Below are 18,550 nucleotides of genomic sequence, written 5' to 3' on the forward strand. Positions count from 1 at the left end.
ATCTGCACAACAAGTTTGTTCATGATCCGCTTTCTACTTAGAAAAGCAAAAGTGCAAATACACGTTTGAATTATTTAAGGAAAACAATCCGGGGGAGAGAATGGTGGGAATCCCGAAAACAAAGAGGGTGGAGCCATAGTCCTTAACCTCTCGGAAAATGGCTCAGGTCAGGATCAACTGGATTAGCGACGATCTACAACAGTTGAAAACAAAGACCTGTTCCAGCTCTTCTATGGTTTCATGCTGTAAGTGCAGTATGTGGTCAAAACCATATACTTGAGCTGCAGAAATAAAGCAGCTCGTGAGCTGGAACGTACAACAAGAGCAGTCCAAAGCCAGGGAACAGACACTCGTAGTCGGCAGGGTTTGAACCTGCGCGGGGAGACCCCAATGGATTTCAAGTCCATCGCCTTAACCACTCGGCCACGACTACAACAGGGCAACCCCGTGCACGCTCTGGGCCTGGACTGTGCTGAAAAAACCCGAAGGTCAGGCAACAAGCCGATCACAAAAAAGGGCAGGGGCGGCAAGACCCCAGCAGACTTCCCCGGGAAGGGCTGCCGTGACCCGGATTCGAACCGGGGTTGCTGCGGCCACAACGCAGAGTACTAACCACTATACGATCACGGCGTGCCACCGGGCTGCCCAAGAAACCTGCATGCGGGTCTGCCTGAGTACAATGGCCGTGAGGGGACTGCCGTCTCTATGCAGAAGTCACAATCATTTTTGAGTTTTTTTTAAAAACGGCAAAACCCCTGTCGAAGTAGATTCGGTCCCCGAGGCAGGAAGCTGCCATGAAAGCCAAAGGGAGAAGTCTAAAGACGTAGTCGGCAGGATTCGAACTTGCGCGGGGAGACCCCAATGGATTTCTAGTCCATCGCCTTAACCACTCGGCCACGACTACATGCCGCCACTGTTGGTAAACTTTATTCTTTGGCCGTTCCCTCCGAAACGGAGCTCTAGACACACCAGCACAAAAGGCGATCGAGGTTACTCATCGCCCGAACAGGGACTTGAACCCTGGACCCTCAGATTAAAAGTCTGATGCTCTACCGACTGAGCTATCCGGGCTCACAAAAGAGTCCCAGGGCTTCACGCCTCAGGCAAGTACGGGATTTCATTACCATGACCTGTTAGCTACTCTTTGGTCTATGGACAGGGTAAATATTACTAGAATGCCAGAATGAGCAGGTAACTGCTTCAGCCTTCAAACAGAGTGCGTATTATCTATTTAAGTGGAGAAATCTTGCTTCTGCTTGAGACTCTCTTTACTTCAGGAAAAGCAGTCTTCATCCAAAACGTCACCAGAGAGGCAACGTTTCTAAGCTCAAGGAAATGTAGCTACGTCTACGTAACATGCCGAAGTGACTCTTGAGCTGCACGAGAAAGAGCACATTTGACAAAACGTGAGCCTGCCAGTGAAAACCCAGCTAAAATCTTTTTTGTGATTTGGTCTTTTCTACATAAAACCGTCCAACATAAATAAAGGGTGTCGTGTGAAAACGTCACCGTGATATCCTTGGTAGTGATTGCCCGACCGAGGGGCGAAATCAATGCGATGTCAAGTACCGGAATCAAACTTTGACGCTTTTAATCTCGGGACTATAAACATCAAAACAAAAAACCACACACAACAAACTTCTCTTTTGCAACAAAGTCGTAAGTCTCTCAAGAGACTGGCAAAAATTGCCAAAGCTGACTGTATTTCAAGTCATCCTGGCGGGGTATTGGGTAAAGTTTTCAACCAGCAATGATCACGCCTCGGATAAACCTCATAGGCTACGATATTGCCTCTGCGAAAGAATGATGGAAAAGGTCACGACCTCTCCTGTTCACATTCCCGGACGCTGGACGACAGGGTGGTATTCAAGCTTAAAAACTGAAATTAGACTTCAGGTGCTGCTTTGCTGCATGTTGTGCCTTTTCAGCAGGTGAGAGATCTGCACAACAAGTTTGTTCATGATCCGCTTTCTACTTAGAAAAGCAAAAGTGCAAATACACGTTTGAATTATTTAAGGAAAACAATCCGGGGGAGAGAATGGTGGGAATCCCGAAAACAAAGAGGGTGGAGCCATAGTCCTTAACCTCTCGGAAAATGGCTCAGGTCAGGATCAACTGGATTAGCGACGATCTACAACAGTTGAAAACAAAGACCTGTTCCAGCTCTTCTATGGTTTCATGCTGTAAGTGCAGTATGTGGTCAAAACCATATACTTGAGCTGCAGAAATAAAGCAGCTCGTGAGCTGGAACGTACAACAAGAGCAGTCCAAAGCCAGGGAACAGACACTCGTAGTCGGCAGGGTTTGAACCTGCGCGGGGAGACCCCAATGGATTTCAAGTCCATCGCCTTAACCACTCGGCCACGACTACAACAGGGCAACCCCGTGCACGCTCTGGGCCTGGACTGTGCTGAAAAAACCCGAAGGTCAGGCAACAAGCCGATCACAAAAAAGGGCAGGGGCGGCAAGACCCCAGCAGACTTCCCCGGGAAGGGCTGCCGTGACCCGGATTCGAACCGGGGTTGCTGCGGCCACAACGCAGAGTACTAACCACTATACGATCACGGCGTGCCACCGGGCTGCCCAAGAAACCTGCATGCGGGTCTGCCTGAGTACAATGGCCGTGAGGGGACTGCCGTCTCTATGCAGAAGTCACAATCATTTTTGAGTTTTTTTTAAAAACGGCAAAACCCCTGTCGAAGTAGATTCGGTCCCCGAGGCAGGAAGCTGCCATGAAAGCCAAAGGGAGAAGTCTAAAGACGTAGTCGGCAGGATTCGAACTTGCGCGGGGAGACCCCAATGGATTTCTAGTCCATCGCCTTAACCACTCGGCCACGACTACATGCCGCCACTGTTGGTAAACTTTATTCTTTGGCCGTTCCCTCCGAAACGGAGCTCTAGACACACCAGCACAAAAGGCGATCGAGGTTACTCATCGCCCGAACAGGGACTTGAACCCTGGACCCTCAGATTAAAAGTCTGATGCTCTACCGACTGAGCTATCCGGGCTCACAAAAGAGTCCCAGGGCTTCACGCCTCAGGCAAGTACGGGATTTCATTACCATGACCTGTTAGCTACTCTTTGGTCTATGGACAGGGTAAATATTACTAGAATGCCAGAATGAGCAGGTAACTGCTTCAGCCTTCAAACAGAGTGCGTATTATCTATTTAAGTGGAGAAATCTTGCTTCTGCTTGAGACTCTCTTTACTTCAGGAAAAGCAGTCTTCATCCAAAACGTCACCAGAGAGGCAACGTTTCTAAGCTCAAGGAAATGTAGCTACGTCTACGTAACATGCCGAAGTGACTCTTGAGCTGCACGAGAAAGAGCACATTTGACAAAACGTGAGCCTGCCAGTGAAAACCCAGCTAAAATCTTTTTTGTGATTTGGTCTTTTCTACATAAAACCGTCCAACATAAATAAAGGGTGTCGTGTGAAAACGTCACCGTGATATCCTTGGTAGTGATTGCCCGACCGAGGGGCGAAATCAATGCGATGTCAAGTACCGGAATCAAACTTTGACGCTTTTAATCTCGGGACTATAAACATCAAAACAAAAAACCACACACAACAAACTTCTCTTTTGCAACAAAGTCGTAAGTCTCTCAAGAGACTGGCAAAAATTGCCAAAGCTGACTGTATTTCAAGTCATCCTGGCGGGGTATTGGGTAAAGTTTTCAACCAGCAATGATCACGCCTCGGATAAACCTCATAGGCTACGATATTGCCTCTGCGAAAGAATGATGGAAAAGGTCACGACCTCTCCTGTTCACATTCCCGGACGCTGGACGACAGGGTGGTATTCAAGCTTAAAAACTGAAATTAGACTTCAGGTGCTGCTTTGCTGCATGTTGTGCCTTTTCAGCAGGTGAGAGATCTGCACAACAAGTTTGTTCATGATCCGCTTTCTACTTAGAAAAGCAAAAGTGCAAATACACGTTTGAATTATTTAAGGAAAACAATCCGGGGGAGAGAATGGTGGGAATCCCGAAAACAAAGAGGGTGGAGCCATAGTCCTTAACCTCTCGGAAAATGGCTCAGGTCAGGATCAACTGGATTAGCGACGATCTACAACAGTTGAAAACAAAGACCTGTTCCAGCTCTTCTATGGTTTCATGCTGTAAGTGCAGTATGTGGTCAAAACCATATACTTGAGCTGCAGAAATAAAGCAGCTCGTGAGCTGGAACGTACAACAAGAGCAGTCCAAAGCCAGGGAACAGACACTCGTAGTCGGCAGGGTTTGAACCTGCGCGGGGAGACCCCAATGGATTTCAAGTCCATCGCCTTAACCACTCGGCCACGACTACAACAGGGCAACCCCGTGCACGCTCTGGGCCTGGACTGTGCTGAAAAAACCCGAAGGTCAGGCAACAAGCCGATCACAAAAAAGGGCAGGGGCGGCAAGACCCCAGCAGACTTCCCCGGGAAGGGCTGCCGTGACCCGGATTCGAACCGGGGTTGCTGCGGCCACAACGCAGAGTACTAACCACTATACGATCACGGCGTGCCACCGGGCTGCCCAAGAAACCTGCATGCGGGTCTGCCTGAGTACAATGGCCGTGAGGGGACTGCCGTCTCTATGCAGAAGTCACAATCATTTTTGAGTTTTTTTTAAAAACGGCAAAACCCCTGTCGAAGTAGATTCGGTCCCCGAGGCAGGAAGCTGCCATGAAAGCCAAAGGGAGAAGTCTAAAGACGTAGTCGGCAGGATTCGAACTTGCGCGGGGAGACCCCAATGGATTTCTAGTCCATCGCCTTAACCACTCGGCCACGACTACATGCCGCCACTGTTGGTAAACTTTATTCTTTGGCCGTTCCCTCCGAAACGGAGCTCTAGACACACCAGCACAAAAGGCGATCGAGGTTACTCATCGCCCGAACAGGGACTTGAACCCTGGACCCTCAGATTAAAAGTCTGATGCTCTACCGACTGAGCTATCCGGGCTCACAAAAGAGTCCCAGGGCTTCACGCCTCAGGCAAGTACGGGATTTCATTACCATGACCTGTTAGCTACTCTTTGGTCTATGGACAGGGTAAATATTACTAGAATGCCAGAATGAGCAGGTAACTGCTTCAGCCTTCAAACAGAGTGCGTATTATCTATTTAAGTGGAGAAATCTTGCTTCTGCTTGAGACTCTCTTTACTTCAGGAAAAGCAGTCTTCATCCAAAACGTCACCAGAGAGGCAACGTTTCTAAGCTCAAGGAAATGTAGCTACGTCTACGTAACATGCCGAAGTGACTCTTGAGCTGCACGAGAAAGAGCACATTTGACAAAACGTGAGCCTGCCAGTGAAAACCCAGCTAAAATCTTTTTTGTGATTTGGTCTTTTCTACATAAAACCGTCCAACATAAATAAAGGGTGTCGTGTGAAAACGTCACCGTGATATCCTTGGTAGTGATTGCCCGACCGAGGGGCGAAATCAATGCGATGTCAAGTACCGGAATCAAACTTTGACGCTTTTAATCTCGGGACTATAAACATCAAAACAAAAAACCACACACAACAAACTTCTCTTTTGCAACAAAGTCGTAAGTCTCTCAAGAGACTGGCAAAAATTGCCAAAGCTGACTGTATTTCAAGTCATCCTGGCGGGGTATTGGGTAAAGTTTTCAACCAGCAATGATCACGCCTCGGATAAACCTCATAGGCTACGATATTGCCTCTGCGAAAGAATGATGGAAAAGGTCACGACCTCTCCTGTTCACATTCCCGGACGCTGGACGACAGGGTGGTATTCAAGCTTAAAAACTGAAATTAGACTTCAGGTGCTGCTTTGCTGCATGTTGTGCCTTTTCAGCAGGTGAGAGATCTGCACAACAAGTTTGTTCATGATCCGCTTTCTACTTAGAAAAGCAAAAGTGCAAATACACGTTTGAATTATTTAAGGAAAACAATCCGGGGGAGAGAATGGTGGGAATCCCGAAAACAAAGAGGGTGGAGCCATAGTCCTTAACCTCTCGGAAAATGGCTCAGGTCAGGATCAACTGGATTAGCGACGATCTACAACAGTTGAAAACAAAGACCTGTTCCAGCTCTTCTATGGTTTCATGCTGTAAGTGCAGTATGTGGTCAAAACCATATACTTGAGCTGCAGAAATAAAGCAGCTCGTGAGCTGGAACGTACAACAAGAGCAGTCCAAAGCCAGGGAACAGACACTCGTAGTCGGCAGGGTTTGAACCTGCGCGGGGAGACCCCAATGGATTTCAAGTCCATCGCCTTAACCACTCGGCCACGACTACAACAGGGCAACCCCGTGCACGCTCTGGGCCTGGACTGTGCTGAAAAAACCCGAAGGTCAGGCAACAAGCCGATCACAAAAAAGGGCAGGGGCGGCAAGACCCCAGCAGACTTCCCCGGGAAGGGCTGCCGTGACCCGGATTCGAACCGGGGTTGCTGCGGCCACAACGCAGAGTACTAACCACTATACGATCACGGCGTGCCACCGGGCTGCCCAAGAAACCTGCATGCGGGTCTGCCTGAGTACAATGGCCGTGAGGGGACTGCCGTCTCTATGCAGAAGTCACAATCATTTTTGAGTTTTTTTTAAAAACGGCAAAACCCCTGTCGAAGTAGATTCGGTCCCCGAGGCAGGAAGCTGCCATGAAAGCCAAAGGGAGAAGTCTAAAGACGTAGTCGGCAGGATTCGAACTTGCGCGGGGAGACCCCAATGGATTTCTAGTCCATCGCCTTAACCACTCGGCCACGACTACATGCCGCCACTGTTGGTAAACTTTATTCTTTGGCCGTTCCCTCCGAAACGGAGCTCTAGACACACCAGCACAAAAGGCGATCGAGGTTACTCATCGCCCGAACAGGGACTTGAACCCTGGACCCTCAGATTAAAAGTCTGATGCTCTACCGACTGAGCTATCCGGGCTCACAAAAGAGTCCCAGGGCTTCACGCCTCAGGCAAGTACGGGATTTCATTACCATGACCTGTTAGCTACTCTTTGGTCTATGGACAGGGTAAATATTACTAGAATGCCAGAATGAGCAGGTAACTGCTTCAGCCTTCAAACAGAGTGCGTATTATCTATTTAAGTGGAGAAATCTTGCTTCTGCTTGAGACTCTCTTTACTTCAGGAAAAGCAGTCTTCATCCAAAACGTCACCAGAGAGGCAACGTTTCTAAGCTCAAGGAAATGTAGCTACGTCTACGTAACATGCCGAAGTGACTCTTGAGCTGCACGAGAAAGAGCACATTTGACAAAACGTGAGCCTGCCAGTGAAAACCCAGCTAAAATCTTTTTTGTGATTTGGTCTTTTCTACATAAAACCGTCCAACATAAATAAAGGGTGTCGTGTGAAAACGTCACCGTGATATCCTTGGTAGTGATTGCCCGACCGAGGGGCGAAATCAATGCGATGTCAAGTACCGGAATCAAACTTTGACGCTTTTAATCTCGGGACTATAAACATCAAAACAAAAAACCACACACAACAAACTTCTCTTTTGCAACAAAGTCGTAAGTCTCTCAAGAGACTGGCAAAAATTGCCAAAGCTGACTGTATTTCAAGTCATCCTGGCGGGGTATTGGGTAAAGTTTTCAACCAGCAATGATCACGCCTCGGATAAACCTCATAGGCTACGATATTGCCTCTGCGAAAGAATGATGGAAAAGGTCACGACCTCTCCTGTTCACATTCCCGGACGCTGGACGACAGGGTGGTATTCAAGCTTAAAAACTGAAATTAGACTTCAGGTGCTGCTTTGCTGCATGTTGTGCCTTTTCAGCAGGTGAGAGATCTGCACAACAAGTTTGTTCATGATCCGCTTTCTACTTAGAAAAGCAAAAGTGCAAATACACGTTTGAATTATTTAAGGAAAACAATCCGGGGGAGAGAATGGTGGGAATCCCGAAAACAAAGAGGGTGGAGCCATAGTCCTTAACCTCTCGGAAAATGGCTCAGGTCAGGATCAACTGGATTAGCGACGATCTACAACAGTTGAAAACAAAGACCTGTTCCAGCTCTTCTATGGTTTCATGCTGTAAGTGCAGTATGTGGTCAAAACCATATACTTGAGCTGCAGAAATAAAGCAGCTCGTGAGCTGGAACGTACAACAAGAGCAGTCCAAAGCCAGGGAACAGACACTCGTAGTCGGCAGGGTTTGAACCTGCGCGGGGAGACCCCAATGGATTTCAAGTCCATCGCCTTAACCACTCGGCCACGACTACAACAGGGCAACCCCGTGCACGCTCTGGGCCTGGACTGTGCTGAAAAAACCCGAAGGTCAGGCAACAAGCCGATCACAAAAAAGGGCAGGGGCGGCAAGACCCCAGCAGACTTCCCCGGGAAGGGCTGCCGTGACCCGGATTCGAACCGGGGTTGCTGCGGCCACAACGCAGAGTACTAACCACTATACGATCACGGCGTGCCACCGGGCTGCCCAAGAAACCTGCATGCGGGTCTGCCTGAGTACAATGGCCGTGAGGGGACTGCCGTCTCTATGCAGAAGTCACAATCATTTTTGAGTTTTTTTTAAAAACGGCAAAACCCCTGTCGAAGTAGATTCGGTCCCCGAGGCAGGAAGCTGCCATGAAAGCCAAAGGGAGAAGTCTAAAGACGTAGTCGGCAGGATTCGAACTTGCGCGGGGAGACCCCAATGGATTTCTAGTCCATCGCCTTAACCACTCGGCCACGACTACATGCCGCCACTGTTGGTAAACTTTATTCTTTGGCCGTTCCCTCCGAAACGGAGCTCTAGACACACCAGCACAAAAGGCGATCGAGGTTACTCATCGCCCGAACAGGGACTTGAACCCTGGACCCTCAGATTAAAAGTCTGATGCTCTACCGACTGAGCTATCCGGGCTCACAAAAGAGTCCCAGGGCTTCACGCCTCAGGCAAGTACGGGATTTCATTACCATGACCTGTTAGCTACTCTTTGGTCTATGGACAGGGTAAATATTACTAGAATGCCAGAATGAGCAGGTAACTGCTTCAGCCTTCAAACAGAGTGCGTATTATCTATTTAAGTGGAGAAATCTTGCTTCTGCTTGAGACTCTCTTTACTTCAGGAAAAGCAGTCTTCATCCAAAACGTCACCAGAGAGGCAACGTTTCTAAGCTCAAGGAAATGTAGCTACGTCTACGTAACATGCCGAAGTGACTCTTGAGCTGCACGAGAAAGAGCACATTTGACAAAACGTGAGCCTGCCAGTGAAAACCCAGCTAAAATCTTTTTTGTGATTTGGTCTTTTCTACATAAAACCGTCCAACATAAATAAAGGGTGTCGTGTGAAAACGTCACCGTGATATCCTTGGTAGTGATTGCCCGACCGAGGGGCGAAATCAATGCGATGTCAAGTACCGGAATCAAACTTTGACGCTTTTAATCTCGGGACTATAAACATCAAAACAAAAAACCACACACAACAAACTTCTCTTTTGCAACAAAGTCGTAAGTCTCTCAAGAGACTGGCAAAAATTGCCAAAGCTGACTGTATTTCAAGTCATCCTGGCGGGGTATTGGGTAAAGTTTTCAACCAGCAATGATCACGCCTCGGATAAACCTCATAGGCTACGATATTGCCTCTGCGAAAGAATGATGGAAAAGGTCACGACCTCTCCTGTTCACATTCCCGGACGCTGGACGACAGGGTGGTATTCAAGCTTAAAAACTGAAATTAGACTTCAGGTGCTGCTTTGCTGCATGTTGTGCCTTTTCAGCAGGTGAGAGATCTGCACAACAAGTTTGTTCATGATCCGCTTTCTACTTAGAAAAGCAAAAGTGCAAATACACGTTTGAATTATTTAAGGAAAACAATCCGGGGGAGAGAATGGTGGGAATCCCGAAAACAAAGAGGGTGGAGCCATAGTCCTTAACCTCTCGGAAAATGGCTCAGGTCAGGATCAACTGGATTAGCGACGATCTACAACAGTTGAAAACAAAGACCTGTTCCAGCTCTTCTATGGTTTCATGCTGTAAGTGCAGTATGTGGTCAAAACCATATACTTGAGCTGCAGAAATAAAGCAGCTCGTGAGCTGGAACGTACAACAAGAGCAGTCCAAAGCCAGGGAACAGACACTCGTAGTCGGCAGGGTTTGAACCTGCGCGGGGAGACCCCAATGGATTTCAAGTCCATCGCCTTAACCACTCGGCCACGACTACAACAGGGCAACCCCGTGCACGCTCTGGGCCTGGACTGTGCTGAAAAAACCCGAAGGTCAGGCAACAAGCCGATCACAAAAAAGGGCAGGGGCGGCAAGACCCCAGCAGACTTCCCCGGGAAGGGCTGCCGTGACCCGGATTCGAACCGGGGTTGCTGCGGCCACAACGCAGAGTACTAACCACTATACGATCACGGCGTGCCACCGGGCTGCCCAAGAAACCTGCATGCGGGTCTGCCTGAGTACAATGGCCGTGAGGGGACTGCCGTCTCTATGCAGAAGTCACAATCATTTTTGAGTTTTTTTTAAAAACGGCAAAACCCCTGTCGAAGTAGATTCGGTCCCCGAGGCAGGAAGCTGCCATGAAAGCCAAAGGGAGAAGTCTAAAGACGTAGTCGGCAGGATTCGAACTTGCGCGGGGAGACCCCAATGGATTTCTAGTCCATCGCCTTAACCACTCGGCCACGACTACATGCCGCCACTGTTGGTAAACTTTATTCTTTGGCCGTTCCCTCCGAAACGGAGCTCTAGACACACCAGCACAAAAGGCGATCGAGGTTACTCATCGCCCGAACAGGGACTTGAACCCTGGACCCTCAGATTAAAAGTCTGATGCTCTACCGACTGAGCTATCCGGGCTCACAAAAGAGTCCCAGGGCTTCACGCCTCAGGCAAGTACGGGATTTCATTACCATGACCTGTTAGCTACTCTTTGGTCTATGGACAGGGTAAATATTACTAGAATGCCAGAATGAGCAGGTAACTGCTTCAGCCTTCAAACAGAGTGCGTATTATCTATTTAAGTGGAGAAATCTTGCTTCTGCTTGAGACTCTCTTTACTTCAGGAAAAGCAGTCTTCATCCAAAACGTCACCAGAGAGGCAACGTTTCTAAGCTCAAGGAAATGTAGCTACGTCTACGTAACATGCCGAAGTGACTCTTGAGCTGCACGAGAAAGAGCACATTTGACAAAACGTGAGCCTGCCAGTGAAAACCCAGCTAAAATCTTTTTTGTGATTTGGTCTTTTCTACATAAAACCGTCCAACATAAATAAAGGGTGTCGTGTGAAAACGTCACCGTGATATCCTTGGTAGTGATTGCCCGACCGAGGGGCGAAATCAATGCGATGTCAAGTACCGGAATCAAACTTTGACGCTTTTAATCTCGGGACTATAAACATCAAAACAAAAAACCACACACAACAAACTTCTCTTTTGCAACAAAGTCGTAAGTCTCTCAAGAGACTGGCAAAAATTGCCAAAGCTGACTGTATTTCAAGTCATCCTGGCGGGGTATTGGGTAAAGTTTTCAACCAGCAATGATCACGCCTCGGATAAACCTCATAGGCTACGATATTGCCTCTGCGAAAGAATGATGGAAAAGGTCACGACCTCTCCTGTTCACATTCCCGGACGCTGGACGACAGGGTGGTATTCAAGCTTAAAAACTGAAATTAGACTTCAGGTGCTGCTTTGCTGCATGTTGTGCCTTTTCAGCAGGTGAGAGATCTGCACAACAAGTTTGTTCATGATCCGCTTTCTACTTAGAAAAGCAAAAGTGCAAATACACGTTTGAATTATTTAAGGAAAACAATCCGGGGGAGAGAATGGTGGGAATCCCGAAAACAAAGAGGGTGGAGCCATAGTCCTTAACCTCTCGGAAAATGGCTCAGGTCAGGATCAACTGGATTAGCGACGATCTACAACAGTTGAAAACAAAGACCTGTTCCAGCTCTTCTATGGTTTCATGCTGTAAGTGCAGTATGTGGTCAAAACCATATACTTGAGCTGCAGAAATAAAGCAGCTCGTGAGCTGGAACGTACAACAAGAGCAGTCCAAAGCCAGGGAACAGACACTCGTAGTCGGCAGGGTTTGAACCTGCGCGGGGAGACCCCAATGGATTTCAAGTCCATCGCCTTAACCACTCGGCCACGACTACAACAGGGCAACCCCGTGCACGCTCTGGGCCTGGACTGTGCTGAAAAAACCCGAAGGTCAGGCAACAAGCCGATCACAAAAAAGGGCAGGGGCGGCAAGACCCCAGCAGACTTCCCCGGGAAGGGCTGCCGTGACCCGGATTCGAACCGGGGTTGCTGCGGCCACAACGCAGAGTACTAACCACTATACGATCACGGCGTGCCACCGGGCTGCCCAAGAAACCTGCATGCGGGTCTGCCTGAGTACAATGGCCGTGAGGGGACTGCCGTCTCTATGCAGAAGTCACAATCATTTTTGAGTTTTTTTTAAAAACGGCAAAACCCCTGTCGAAGTAGATTCGGTCCCCGAGGCAGGAAGCTGCCATGAAAGCCAAAGGGAGAAGTCTAAAGACGTAGTCGGCAGGATTCGAACTTGCGCGGGGAGACCCCAATGGATTTCTAGTCCATCGCCTTAACCACTCGGCCACGACTACATGCCGCCACTGTTGGTAAACTTTATTCTTTGGCCGTTCCCTCCGAAACGGAGCTCTAGACACACCAGCACAAAAGGCGATCGAGGTTACTCATCGCCCGAACAGGGACTTGAACCCTGGACCCTCAGATTAAAAGTCTGATGCTCTACCGACTGAGCTATCCGGGCTCACAAAAGAGTCCCAGGGCTTCACGCCTCAGGCAAGTACGGGATTTCATTACCATGACCTGTTAGCTACTCTTTGGTCTATGGACAGGGTAAATATTACTAGAATGCCAGAATGAGCAGGTAACTGCTTCAGCCTTCAAACAGAGTGCGTATTATCTATTTAAGTGGAGAAATCTTGCTTCTGCTTGAGACTCTCTTTACTTCAGGAAAAGCAGTCTTCATCCAAAACGTCACCAGAGAGGCAACGTTTCTAAGCTCAAGGAAATGTAGCTACGTCTACGTAACATGCCGAAGTGACTCTTGAGCTGCACGAGAAAGAGCACATTTGACAAAACGTGAGCCTGCCAGTGAAAACCCAGCTAAAATCTTTTTTGTGATTTGGTCTTTTCTACATAAAACCGTCCAACATAAATAAAGGGTGTCGTGTGAAAACGTCACCGTGATATCCTTGGTAGTGATTGCCCGACCGAGGGGCGAAATCAATGCGATGTCAAGTACCGGAATCAAACTTTGACGCTTTTAATCTCGGGACTATAAACATCAAAACAAAAAACCACACACAACAAACTTCTCTTTTGCAACAAAGTCGTAAGTCTCTCAAGAGACTGGCAAAAATTGCCAAAGCTGACTGTATTTCAAGTCATCCTGGCGGGGTATTGGGTAAAGTTTTCAACCAGCAATGATCACGCCTCGGATAAACCTCATAGGCTACGATATTGCCTCTGCGAAAGAATGATGGAAAAGGTCACGACCTCTCCTGTTCACATTCCCGGACGCTGGACGACAGGGTGGTATTCAAGCTTAAAAACTGAAATTAGACTTCAGGTGCTGCTTTGCTGCATGTTGTGCCTTTTCAGCAGGTGAGAGATCTGCACAACAAGTTTGTTCATGATCCGCTTTCTACTTAGAAAAGCAAAAGTGCAAATACACGTTTGAATTATTTAAGGAAAACAATCCGGGGGAGAGAATGGTGGGAATCCCGAAAACAAAGAGGGTGGAGCCATAGTCCTTAACCTCTCGGAAAATGGCTCAGGTCAGGATCAACTGGATTAGCGACGATCTACAACAGTTGAAAACAAAGACCTGTTCCAGCTCTTCTATGGTTTCATGCTGTAAGTGCAGTATGTGGTCAAAACCATATACTTGAGCTGCAGAAATAAAGCAGCTCGTGAGCTGGAACGTACAACAAGAGCAGTCCAAAGCCAGGGAACAGACACTCGTAGTCGGCAGGGTTTGAACCTGCGCGGGGAGACCCCAATGGATTTCAAGTCCATCGCCTTAACCACTCGGCCACGACTACAACAGGGCAACCCCGTGCACGCTCTGGGCCTGGACTGTGCTGAAAAAACCCGAAGGTCAGGCAACAAGCCGATCACAAAAAAGGGCAGGGGCGGCAAGACCCCAGCAGACTTCCCCGGGAAGGGCTGCCGTGACCCGGATTCGAACCGGGGTTGCTGCGGCCACAACGCAGAGTACTAACCACTATACGATCACGGCGTGCCACCGGGCTGCCCAAGAAACCTGCATGCGGGTCTGCCTGAGTACAATGGCCGTGAGGGGACTGCCGTCTCTATGCAGAAGTCACAATCATTTTTGAGTTTTTTTTAAAAACGGCAAAACCCCTGTCGAAGTAGATTCGGTCCCCGAGGCAGGAAGCTGCCATGAAAGCCAAAGGGAGAAGTCTAAAGACGTAGTCGGCAGGATTCGAACTTGCGCGGGGAGACCCCAATGGATTTCTAGTCCATCGCCTTAACCACTCGGCCACGACTACATGCCGCCACTGTTGGTAAACTTTATTCTTTGGCCGTTCCCTCCGAAACGGAGCTCTAGACACACCAGCACAAAAGGCGATCGAGGTTACTCATCGCCCGAACAGGGACTTGAACCCTGGACCCTCAGATTAAAAGTCTGATGCTCTACCGACTGAGCTATCCGGGCTCACAAAAGAGTCCCAGGGCTTCACGCCTCAGGCAAGTACGGGATTTCATTACCATGACCTGTTAGCTACTCTTTGGTCTATGGACAGGGTAAATATTACTAGAATGCCAGAATGAGCAGGTAACTGCTTCAGCCTTCAAACAGAGTGCGTATTATCTATTTAAGTGGAGAAATCTTGCTTCTGCTTGAGACTCTCTTTACTTCAGGAAAAGCAGTCTTCATCCAAAACGTCACCAGAGAGGCAACGTTTCTAAGCTCAAGGAAATGTAGCTACGTCTACGTAACATGCCGAAGTGACTCTTGAGCTGCACGAGAAAGAGCACATTTGACAAAACGTGAGCCTGCCAGTGAAAACCCAGCTAAAATCTTTTTTGTGATTTGGTCTTTTCTACATAAAACCGTCCAACATAAATAAAGGGTGTCGTGTGAAAACGTCACCGTGATATCCTTGGTAGTGATTGCCCGACCGAGGGGCGAAATCAATGCGATGTCAAGTACCGGAATCAAACTTTGACGCTTTTAATCTCGGGACTATAAACATCAAAACAAAAAACCACACACAACAAACTTCTCTTTTGCAACAAAGTCGTAAGTCTCTCAAGAGACTGGCAAAAATTGCCAAAGCTGACTGTATTTCAAGTCATCCTGGCGGGGTATTGGGTAAAGTTTTCAACCAGCAATGATCACGCCTCGGATAAACCTCATAGGCTACGATATTGCCTCTGCGAAAGAATGATGGAAAAGGTCACGACCTCTCCTGTTCACATTCCCGGACGCTGGACGACAGGGTGGTATTCAAGCTTAAAAACTGAAATTAGACTTCAGGTGCTGCTTTGCTGCATGTTGTGCCTTTTCAGCAGGTGAGAGATCTGCACAACAAGTTTGTTCATGATCCGCTTTCTACTTAGAAAAGCAAAAGTGCAAATACACGTTTGAATTATTTAAGGAAAACAATCCGGGGGAGAGAATGGTGGGAATCCCGAAAACAAAGAGGGTGGAGCCATAGTCCTTAACCTCTCGGAAAATGGCTCAGGTCAGGATCAACTGGATTAGCGACGATCTACAACAGTTGAAAACAAAGACCTGTTCCAGCTCTTCTATGGTTTCATGCTGTAAGTGCAGTATGTGGTCAAAACCATATACTTGAGCTGCAGAAATAAAGCAGCTCGTGAGCTGGAACGTACAACAAGAGCAGTCCAAAGCCAGGGAACAGACACTCGTAGTCGGCAGGGTTTGAACCTGCGCGGGGAGACCCCAATGGATTTCAAGTCCATCGCCTTAACCACTCGGCCACGACTACAACAGGGCAACCCCGTGCACGCTCTGGGCCTGGACTGTGCTGAAAAAACCCGAAGGTCAGGCAACAAGCCGATCACAAAAAAGGGCAGGGGCGGCAAGACCCCAGCAGACTTCCCCGGGAAGGGCTGCCGTGACCCGGATTCGAACCGGGGTTGCTGCGGCCACAACGCAGAGTACTAACCACTATACGATCACGGCGTGCCACCGGGCTGCCCAAGAAACCTGCATGCGGGTCTGCCTGAGTACAATGGCCGTGAGGGGACTGCCGTCTCTATGCAGAAGTCACAATCATTTTTGAGTTTTTTTTAAAAACGGCAAAACCCCTGTCGAAGTAGATTCGGTCCCCGAGGCAGGAAGCTGCCATGAAAGCCAAAGGGAGAAGTCTAAAGACGTAGTCGGCAGGATTCGAACTTGCGCGGGGAGACCCCAATGGATTTCTAGTCCATCGCCTTAACCACTCGGCCACGACTACATGCCGCCACTGTTGGTAAACTTTATTCTTTGGCCGTTCCCTCCGAAACGGAGCTCTAGACACACCAGCACAAAAGGCGATCGAGGTTACTCATCGCCCGAACAGGGACTTGAACCCTGGACCCTCAGATTAAAAGTCTGATGCTCTACCGACTGAGCTATCCGGGCTCACAAAAGAGTCCCAGGGCTTCACGCCTCAGGCAAGTACGGGATTTCATTACCATGACCTGTTAGCTACTCTTTGGTCTATGGACAGGGTAAATATTACTAGAATGCCAGAATGAGCAGGTAACTGCTTCAGCCTTCAAACAGAGTGCGTATTATCTATTTAAGTGGAGAAATCTTGCTTCTGCTTGAGACTCTCTTTACTTCAGGAAAAGCAGTCTTCATCCAAAACGTCACCAGAGAGGCAACGTTTCTAAGCTCAAGGAAATGTAGCTACGTCTACGTAACATGCCGAAGTGACTCTTGAGCTGCACGAGAAAGAGCACATTTGACAAAACGTGAGCCTGCCAGTGAAAACCCAGCTAAAATCTTTTTTGTGATTTGGTCTTTTCTACATAAAACCGTCCAACATAAATAAAGGGTGTCGTGTGAAAACGTCACCGTGATATCCTTGGTAGTGATTGCCCGACCGAGGGGCGAAATCAATGCGATGTCAAGTACCGGAATCAAACTTTGACGCTTTTAATCTCGGGACTATAAACATCAAAACAAAAAACCACACACAACAAACTTCTCTTTTGCAACAAAGTCGTAAGTCTCTCAAGAGACTGGCAAAAATTGCCAAAGCTGACTGTATTTCAAGTCATCCTGGCGGGGTATTGGGTAAAGTTTTCAACCAGCAATGATCACGCCTCGGATAAACCTCATAGGCTACGATATTGCCTCTGCGAAAGAATGATGGAAAAGGTCACGACCTCTCCTGTTCACATTCCCGGACGCTGGACGACAGGGTGGTATTCAAGCTTAAAAACTGAAATTAGACTTCAGGTGCTGCTTTGCTGCATGTTGTGCCTTTTCAGCAGGTGAGAGATCTGCACAACAAGTTTGTTCATGATCCGCTTTCTACTTAGAAAAGCAAAAGTGCAAATACACGTTTGAATTATTTAAGGAAAACAATCCGGGGGAGAGAATGGTGGGAATCCCGAAAACAAAGAGGGTGGAGCCATAGTCCTTAACCTCTCGGAAAATGGCTCAGGTCAGGATCAACTGGATTAGCGACGATCTACAACAGTTGAAAACAAAGACCTGTTCCAGCTCTTCTATGGTTTCATGCTGTAAGTGCAGTATGTGGTCAAAACCATATACTTGAGCTGCAGAAATAAAGCAGCTCGTGAGCTGGAACGTACAACAAGAGCAGTCCAAAGCCAGGGAACAGACACTCGTAGTCGGCAGGGTTTGAACCTGCGCGGGGAGACCCCAATGGATTTCAAGTCCATCGCCTTAACCACTCGGCCACGACTACAACAGGGCAACCCCGTGCACGCTCTGGGCCTGGACTGTGCTGAAAAAACCCGAAGGTCAGGCAACAAGCCGATCACAAAAAAGGGCAGGGGCGGCAAGACCCCAGCAGACTTCCCCGGGAAGGGCTGCCGTGACCCGGATTCGAACCGGGGTTGCTGCGGCCACAACGCAGAGTACTAACCACTATACGATCACGGCGTGCCACCGGGCTGCCCAAGAAACCTGCATGCGGGTCTGCCTGAGTACAATGGCCGTGAGGGGACTGCCGTCTCTATGCAGAAGTCACAATCATTTTTGAGTTTTTTTTAAAAACGGCAAAACCCCTGTCGAAGTAGATTCGGTCCCCGAGGCAGGAAGCTGCCATGAAAGCCAAAGGGAGAAGTCTAAAGACGTAGTCGGCAGGATTCGAACTTGCGCGGGGAGACCCCAATGGATTTCTAGTCCATCGCCTTAACCACTCGGCCACGACTACATGCCGCCACTGTTGGTAAACTTTATTCTTTGGCCGTTCCCTCCGAAACGGAGCTCTAGACACACCAGCACAAAAGGCGATCGAGGTTACTCATCGCCCGAACAGGGACTTGAACCCTGGACCCTCAGATTAAAAGTCTGATGCTCTACCGACTGAGCTATCCGGGCTCACAAAAGAGTCCCAGGGCTTCACGCCTCAGGCAAG

The 18,550-nt window shown here is 48.5% G+C and overlaps 49 non-coding genes across 49 annotated transcripts; all 49 read right to left on the reverse strand.

The window, feature by feature from the left end:
* Positions 1 to 351: 351 nt before the first annotated feature.
* trnas-uga (transfer RNA serine (anticodon UGA)) lies at positions 352 to 433 on the reverse strand. The gene has a single exon. It is a non-coding gene; the product is annotated as a tRNA-Ser (tRNA).
* A 125-nt stretch (positions 434 to 558) lies between these two features.
* trnah-gug (transfer RNA histidin (anticodon GUG)) lies at positions 559 to 630 on the reverse strand. Its single transcript has one exon. It is a non-coding gene; the product is annotated as a tRNA-His (tRNA).
* Positions 631 to 822: 192 nt separating this feature from the next.
* Positions 823 to 904, reverse strand: trnas-aga (transfer RNA serine (anticodon AGA)). The gene has a single exon. It is a non-coding gene; the product is annotated as a tRNA-Ser (tRNA).
* A 94-nt stretch (positions 905 to 998) lies between these two features.
* trnak-uuu (transfer RNA lysine (anticodon UUU)) lies at positions 999 to 1,071 on the reverse strand. Its single transcript has one exon. It is a non-coding gene; the product is annotated as a tRNA-Lys (tRNA).
* Positions 1,072 to 1,664: 593 nt separating this feature from the next.
* On the reverse strand, positions 1,665 to 1,805 carry LOC141364494 (U4 spliceosomal RNA). Its single transcript, XR_012370204.1, has one exon. It is a non-coding gene; the product is annotated as a U4 spliceosomal RNA (small nuclear RNA).
* A 484-nt stretch (positions 1,806 to 2,289) lies between these two features.
* On the reverse strand, positions 2,290 to 2,371 carry trnas-uga (transfer RNA serine (anticodon UGA)). Its single transcript has one exon. It is a non-coding gene; the product is annotated as a tRNA-Ser (tRNA).
* A 125-nt stretch (positions 2,372 to 2,496) lies between these two features.
* On the reverse strand, positions 2,497 to 2,568 carry trnah-gug (transfer RNA histidin (anticodon GUG)). The gene has a single exon. It is a non-coding gene; the product is annotated as a tRNA-His (tRNA).
* A 192-nt stretch (positions 2,569 to 2,760) lies between these two features.
* trnas-aga (transfer RNA serine (anticodon AGA)) lies at positions 2,761 to 2,842 on the reverse strand. The gene has a single exon. It is a non-coding gene; the product is annotated as a tRNA-Ser (tRNA).
* A 94-nt stretch (positions 2,843 to 2,936) lies between these two features.
* trnak-uuu (transfer RNA lysine (anticodon UUU)) lies at positions 2,937 to 3,009 on the reverse strand. Its single transcript has one exon. It is a non-coding gene; the product is annotated as a tRNA-Lys (tRNA).
* Positions 3,010 to 3,602: 593 nt separating this feature from the next.
* Positions 3,603 to 3,743, reverse strand: LOC141364495 (U4 spliceosomal RNA). Its single transcript, XR_012370205.1, has one exon. It is a non-coding gene; the product is annotated as a U4 spliceosomal RNA (small nuclear RNA).
* A 484-nt stretch (positions 3,744 to 4,227) lies between these two features.
* trnas-uga (transfer RNA serine (anticodon UGA)) lies at positions 4,228 to 4,309 on the reverse strand. Its single transcript has one exon. It is a non-coding gene; the product is annotated as a tRNA-Ser (tRNA).
* A 125-nt stretch (positions 4,310 to 4,434) lies between these two features.
* On the reverse strand, positions 4,435 to 4,506 carry trnah-gug (transfer RNA histidin (anticodon GUG)). Its single transcript has one exon. It is a non-coding gene; the product is annotated as a tRNA-His (tRNA).
* A 192-nt stretch (positions 4,507 to 4,698) lies between these two features.
* Positions 4,699 to 4,780, reverse strand: trnas-aga (transfer RNA serine (anticodon AGA)). The gene has a single exon. It is a non-coding gene; the product is annotated as a tRNA-Ser (tRNA).
* Positions 4,781 to 4,874: 94 nt separating this feature from the next.
* trnak-uuu (transfer RNA lysine (anticodon UUU)) lies at positions 4,875 to 4,947 on the reverse strand. The gene has a single exon. It is a non-coding gene; the product is annotated as a tRNA-Lys (tRNA).
* A 593-nt stretch (positions 4,948 to 5,540) lies between these two features.
* On the reverse strand, positions 5,541 to 5,681 carry LOC141364497 (U4 spliceosomal RNA). Its single transcript, XR_012370207.1, has one exon. It is a non-coding gene; the product is annotated as a U4 spliceosomal RNA (small nuclear RNA).
* Positions 5,682 to 6,165: 484 nt separating this feature from the next.
* On the reverse strand, positions 6,166 to 6,247 carry trnas-uga (transfer RNA serine (anticodon UGA)). The gene has a single exon. It is a non-coding gene; the product is annotated as a tRNA-Ser (tRNA).
* A 125-nt stretch (positions 6,248 to 6,372) lies between these two features.
* On the reverse strand, positions 6,373 to 6,444 carry trnah-gug (transfer RNA histidin (anticodon GUG)). The gene has a single exon. It is a non-coding gene; the product is annotated as a tRNA-His (tRNA).
* Positions 6,445 to 6,636: 192 nt separating this feature from the next.
* Positions 6,637 to 6,718, reverse strand: trnas-aga (transfer RNA serine (anticodon AGA)). Its single transcript has one exon. It is a non-coding gene; the product is annotated as a tRNA-Ser (tRNA).
* Positions 6,719 to 6,812: 94 nt separating this feature from the next.
* Positions 6,813 to 6,885, reverse strand: trnak-uuu (transfer RNA lysine (anticodon UUU)). Its single transcript has one exon. It is a non-coding gene; the product is annotated as a tRNA-Lys (tRNA).
* A 593-nt stretch (positions 6,886 to 7,478) lies between these two features.
* LOC141364498 (U4 spliceosomal RNA) lies at positions 7,479 to 7,619 on the reverse strand. The gene has a single exon (XR_012370208.1). It is a non-coding gene; the product is annotated as a U4 spliceosomal RNA (small nuclear RNA).
* A 484-nt stretch (positions 7,620 to 8,103) lies between these two features.
* On the reverse strand, positions 8,104 to 8,185 carry trnas-uga (transfer RNA serine (anticodon UGA)). The gene has a single exon. It is a non-coding gene; the product is annotated as a tRNA-Ser (tRNA).
* A 125-nt stretch (positions 8,186 to 8,310) lies between these two features.
* Positions 8,311 to 8,382, reverse strand: trnah-gug (transfer RNA histidin (anticodon GUG)). The gene has a single exon. It is a non-coding gene; the product is annotated as a tRNA-His (tRNA).
* Positions 8,383 to 8,574: 192 nt separating this feature from the next.
* Positions 8,575 to 8,656, reverse strand: trnas-aga (transfer RNA serine (anticodon AGA)). The gene has a single exon. It is a non-coding gene; the product is annotated as a tRNA-Ser (tRNA).
* A 94-nt stretch (positions 8,657 to 8,750) lies between these two features.
* On the reverse strand, positions 8,751 to 8,823 carry trnak-uuu (transfer RNA lysine (anticodon UUU)). Its single transcript has one exon. It is a non-coding gene; the product is annotated as a tRNA-Lys (tRNA).
* Positions 8,824 to 9,416: 593 nt separating this feature from the next.
* On the reverse strand, positions 9,417 to 9,557 carry LOC141364499 (U4 spliceosomal RNA). Its single transcript, XR_012370209.1, has one exon. It is a non-coding gene; the product is annotated as a U4 spliceosomal RNA (small nuclear RNA).
* A 484-nt stretch (positions 9,558 to 10,041) lies between these two features.
* On the reverse strand, positions 10,042 to 10,123 carry trnas-uga (transfer RNA serine (anticodon UGA)). The gene has a single exon. It is a non-coding gene; the product is annotated as a tRNA-Ser (tRNA).
* A 125-nt stretch (positions 10,124 to 10,248) lies between these two features.
* On the reverse strand, positions 10,249 to 10,320 carry trnah-gug (transfer RNA histidin (anticodon GUG)). Its single transcript has one exon. It is a non-coding gene; the product is annotated as a tRNA-His (tRNA).
* A 192-nt stretch (positions 10,321 to 10,512) lies between these two features.
* Positions 10,513 to 10,594, reverse strand: trnas-aga (transfer RNA serine (anticodon AGA)). The gene has a single exon. It is a non-coding gene; the product is annotated as a tRNA-Ser (tRNA).
* A 94-nt stretch (positions 10,595 to 10,688) lies between these two features.
* trnak-uuu (transfer RNA lysine (anticodon UUU)) lies at positions 10,689 to 10,761 on the reverse strand. Its single transcript has one exon. It is a non-coding gene; the product is annotated as a tRNA-Lys (tRNA).
* Positions 10,762 to 11,354: 593 nt separating this feature from the next.
* LOC141364500 (U4 spliceosomal RNA) lies at positions 11,355 to 11,495 on the reverse strand. Its single transcript, XR_012370210.1, has one exon. It is a non-coding gene; the product is annotated as a U4 spliceosomal RNA (small nuclear RNA).
* Positions 11,496 to 11,979: 484 nt separating this feature from the next.
* On the reverse strand, positions 11,980 to 12,061 carry trnas-uga (transfer RNA serine (anticodon UGA)). The gene has a single exon. It is a non-coding gene; the product is annotated as a tRNA-Ser (tRNA).
* A 125-nt stretch (positions 12,062 to 12,186) lies between these two features.
* trnah-gug (transfer RNA histidin (anticodon GUG)) lies at positions 12,187 to 12,258 on the reverse strand. Its single transcript has one exon. It is a non-coding gene; the product is annotated as a tRNA-His (tRNA).
* A 192-nt stretch (positions 12,259 to 12,450) lies between these two features.
* On the reverse strand, positions 12,451 to 12,532 carry trnas-aga (transfer RNA serine (anticodon AGA)). Its single transcript has one exon. It is a non-coding gene; the product is annotated as a tRNA-Ser (tRNA).
* A 94-nt stretch (positions 12,533 to 12,626) lies between these two features.
* On the reverse strand, positions 12,627 to 12,699 carry trnak-uuu (transfer RNA lysine (anticodon UUU)). Its single transcript has one exon. It is a non-coding gene; the product is annotated as a tRNA-Lys (tRNA).
* A 593-nt stretch (positions 12,700 to 13,292) lies between these two features.
* Positions 13,293 to 13,433, reverse strand: LOC129435901 (U4 spliceosomal RNA). Its single transcript, XR_008641657.1, has one exon. It is a non-coding gene; the product is annotated as a U4 spliceosomal RNA (small nuclear RNA).
* Positions 13,434 to 13,917: 484 nt separating this feature from the next.
* On the reverse strand, positions 13,918 to 13,999 carry trnas-uga (transfer RNA serine (anticodon UGA)). Its single transcript has one exon. It is a non-coding gene; the product is annotated as a tRNA-Ser (tRNA).
* Positions 14,000 to 14,124: 125 nt separating this feature from the next.
* Positions 14,125 to 14,196, reverse strand: trnah-gug (transfer RNA histidin (anticodon GUG)). Its single transcript has one exon. It is a non-coding gene; the product is annotated as a tRNA-His (tRNA).
* A 192-nt stretch (positions 14,197 to 14,388) lies between these two features.
* trnas-aga (transfer RNA serine (anticodon AGA)) lies at positions 14,389 to 14,470 on the reverse strand. The gene has a single exon. It is a non-coding gene; the product is annotated as a tRNA-Ser (tRNA).
* Positions 14,471 to 14,564: 94 nt separating this feature from the next.
* trnak-uuu (transfer RNA lysine (anticodon UUU)) lies at positions 14,565 to 14,637 on the reverse strand. Its single transcript has one exon. It is a non-coding gene; the product is annotated as a tRNA-Lys (tRNA).
* Positions 14,638 to 15,230: 593 nt separating this feature from the next.
* Positions 15,231 to 15,371, reverse strand: LOC129435912 (U4 spliceosomal RNA). Its single transcript, XR_008641668.1, has one exon. It is a non-coding gene; the product is annotated as a U4 spliceosomal RNA (small nuclear RNA).
* A 484-nt stretch (positions 15,372 to 15,855) lies between these two features.
* On the reverse strand, positions 15,856 to 15,937 carry trnas-uga (transfer RNA serine (anticodon UGA)). Its single transcript has one exon. It is a non-coding gene; the product is annotated as a tRNA-Ser (tRNA).
* A 125-nt stretch (positions 15,938 to 16,062) lies between these two features.
* Positions 16,063 to 16,134, reverse strand: trnah-gug (transfer RNA histidin (anticodon GUG)). The gene has a single exon. It is a non-coding gene; the product is annotated as a tRNA-His (tRNA).
* A 192-nt stretch (positions 16,135 to 16,326) lies between these two features.
* Positions 16,327 to 16,408, reverse strand: trnas-aga (transfer RNA serine (anticodon AGA)). Its single transcript has one exon. It is a non-coding gene; the product is annotated as a tRNA-Ser (tRNA).
* Positions 16,409 to 16,502: 94 nt separating this feature from the next.
* On the reverse strand, positions 16,503 to 16,575 carry trnak-uuu (transfer RNA lysine (anticodon UUU)). The gene has a single exon. It is a non-coding gene; the product is annotated as a tRNA-Lys (tRNA).
* A 593-nt stretch (positions 16,576 to 17,168) lies between these two features.
* On the reverse strand, positions 17,169 to 17,309 carry LOC129435915 (U4 spliceosomal RNA). The gene has a single exon (XR_008641671.1). It is a non-coding gene; the product is annotated as a U4 spliceosomal RNA (small nuclear RNA).
* A 484-nt stretch (positions 17,310 to 17,793) lies between these two features.
* trnas-uga (transfer RNA serine (anticodon UGA)) lies at positions 17,794 to 17,875 on the reverse strand. Its single transcript has one exon. It is a non-coding gene; the product is annotated as a tRNA-Ser (tRNA).
* A 125-nt stretch (positions 17,876 to 18,000) lies between these two features.
* trnah-gug (transfer RNA histidin (anticodon GUG)) lies at positions 18,001 to 18,072 on the reverse strand. Its single transcript has one exon. It is a non-coding gene; the product is annotated as a tRNA-His (tRNA).
* A 192-nt stretch (positions 18,073 to 18,264) lies between these two features.
* Positions 18,265 to 18,346, reverse strand: trnas-aga (transfer RNA serine (anticodon AGA)). The gene has a single exon. It is a non-coding gene; the product is annotated as a tRNA-Ser (tRNA).
* Positions 18,347 to 18,440: 94 nt separating this feature from the next.
* trnak-uuu (transfer RNA lysine (anticodon UUU)) lies at positions 18,441 to 18,513 on the reverse strand. The gene has a single exon. It is a non-coding gene; the product is annotated as a tRNA-Lys (tRNA).
* Positions 18,514 to 18,550: the final 37 nt, after the last annotated feature.

This window comes from Misgurnus anguillicaudatus, chromosome 6 (genome assembly GCF_027580225.2).
Source record: "Misgurnus anguillicaudatus chromosome 6, ASM2758022v2, whole genome shotgun sequence".
Classification (NCBI taxonomy): Eukaryota; Metazoa; Chordata; class Actinopteri; order Cypriniformes; family Cobitidae; genus Misgurnus; species Misgurnus anguillicaudatus.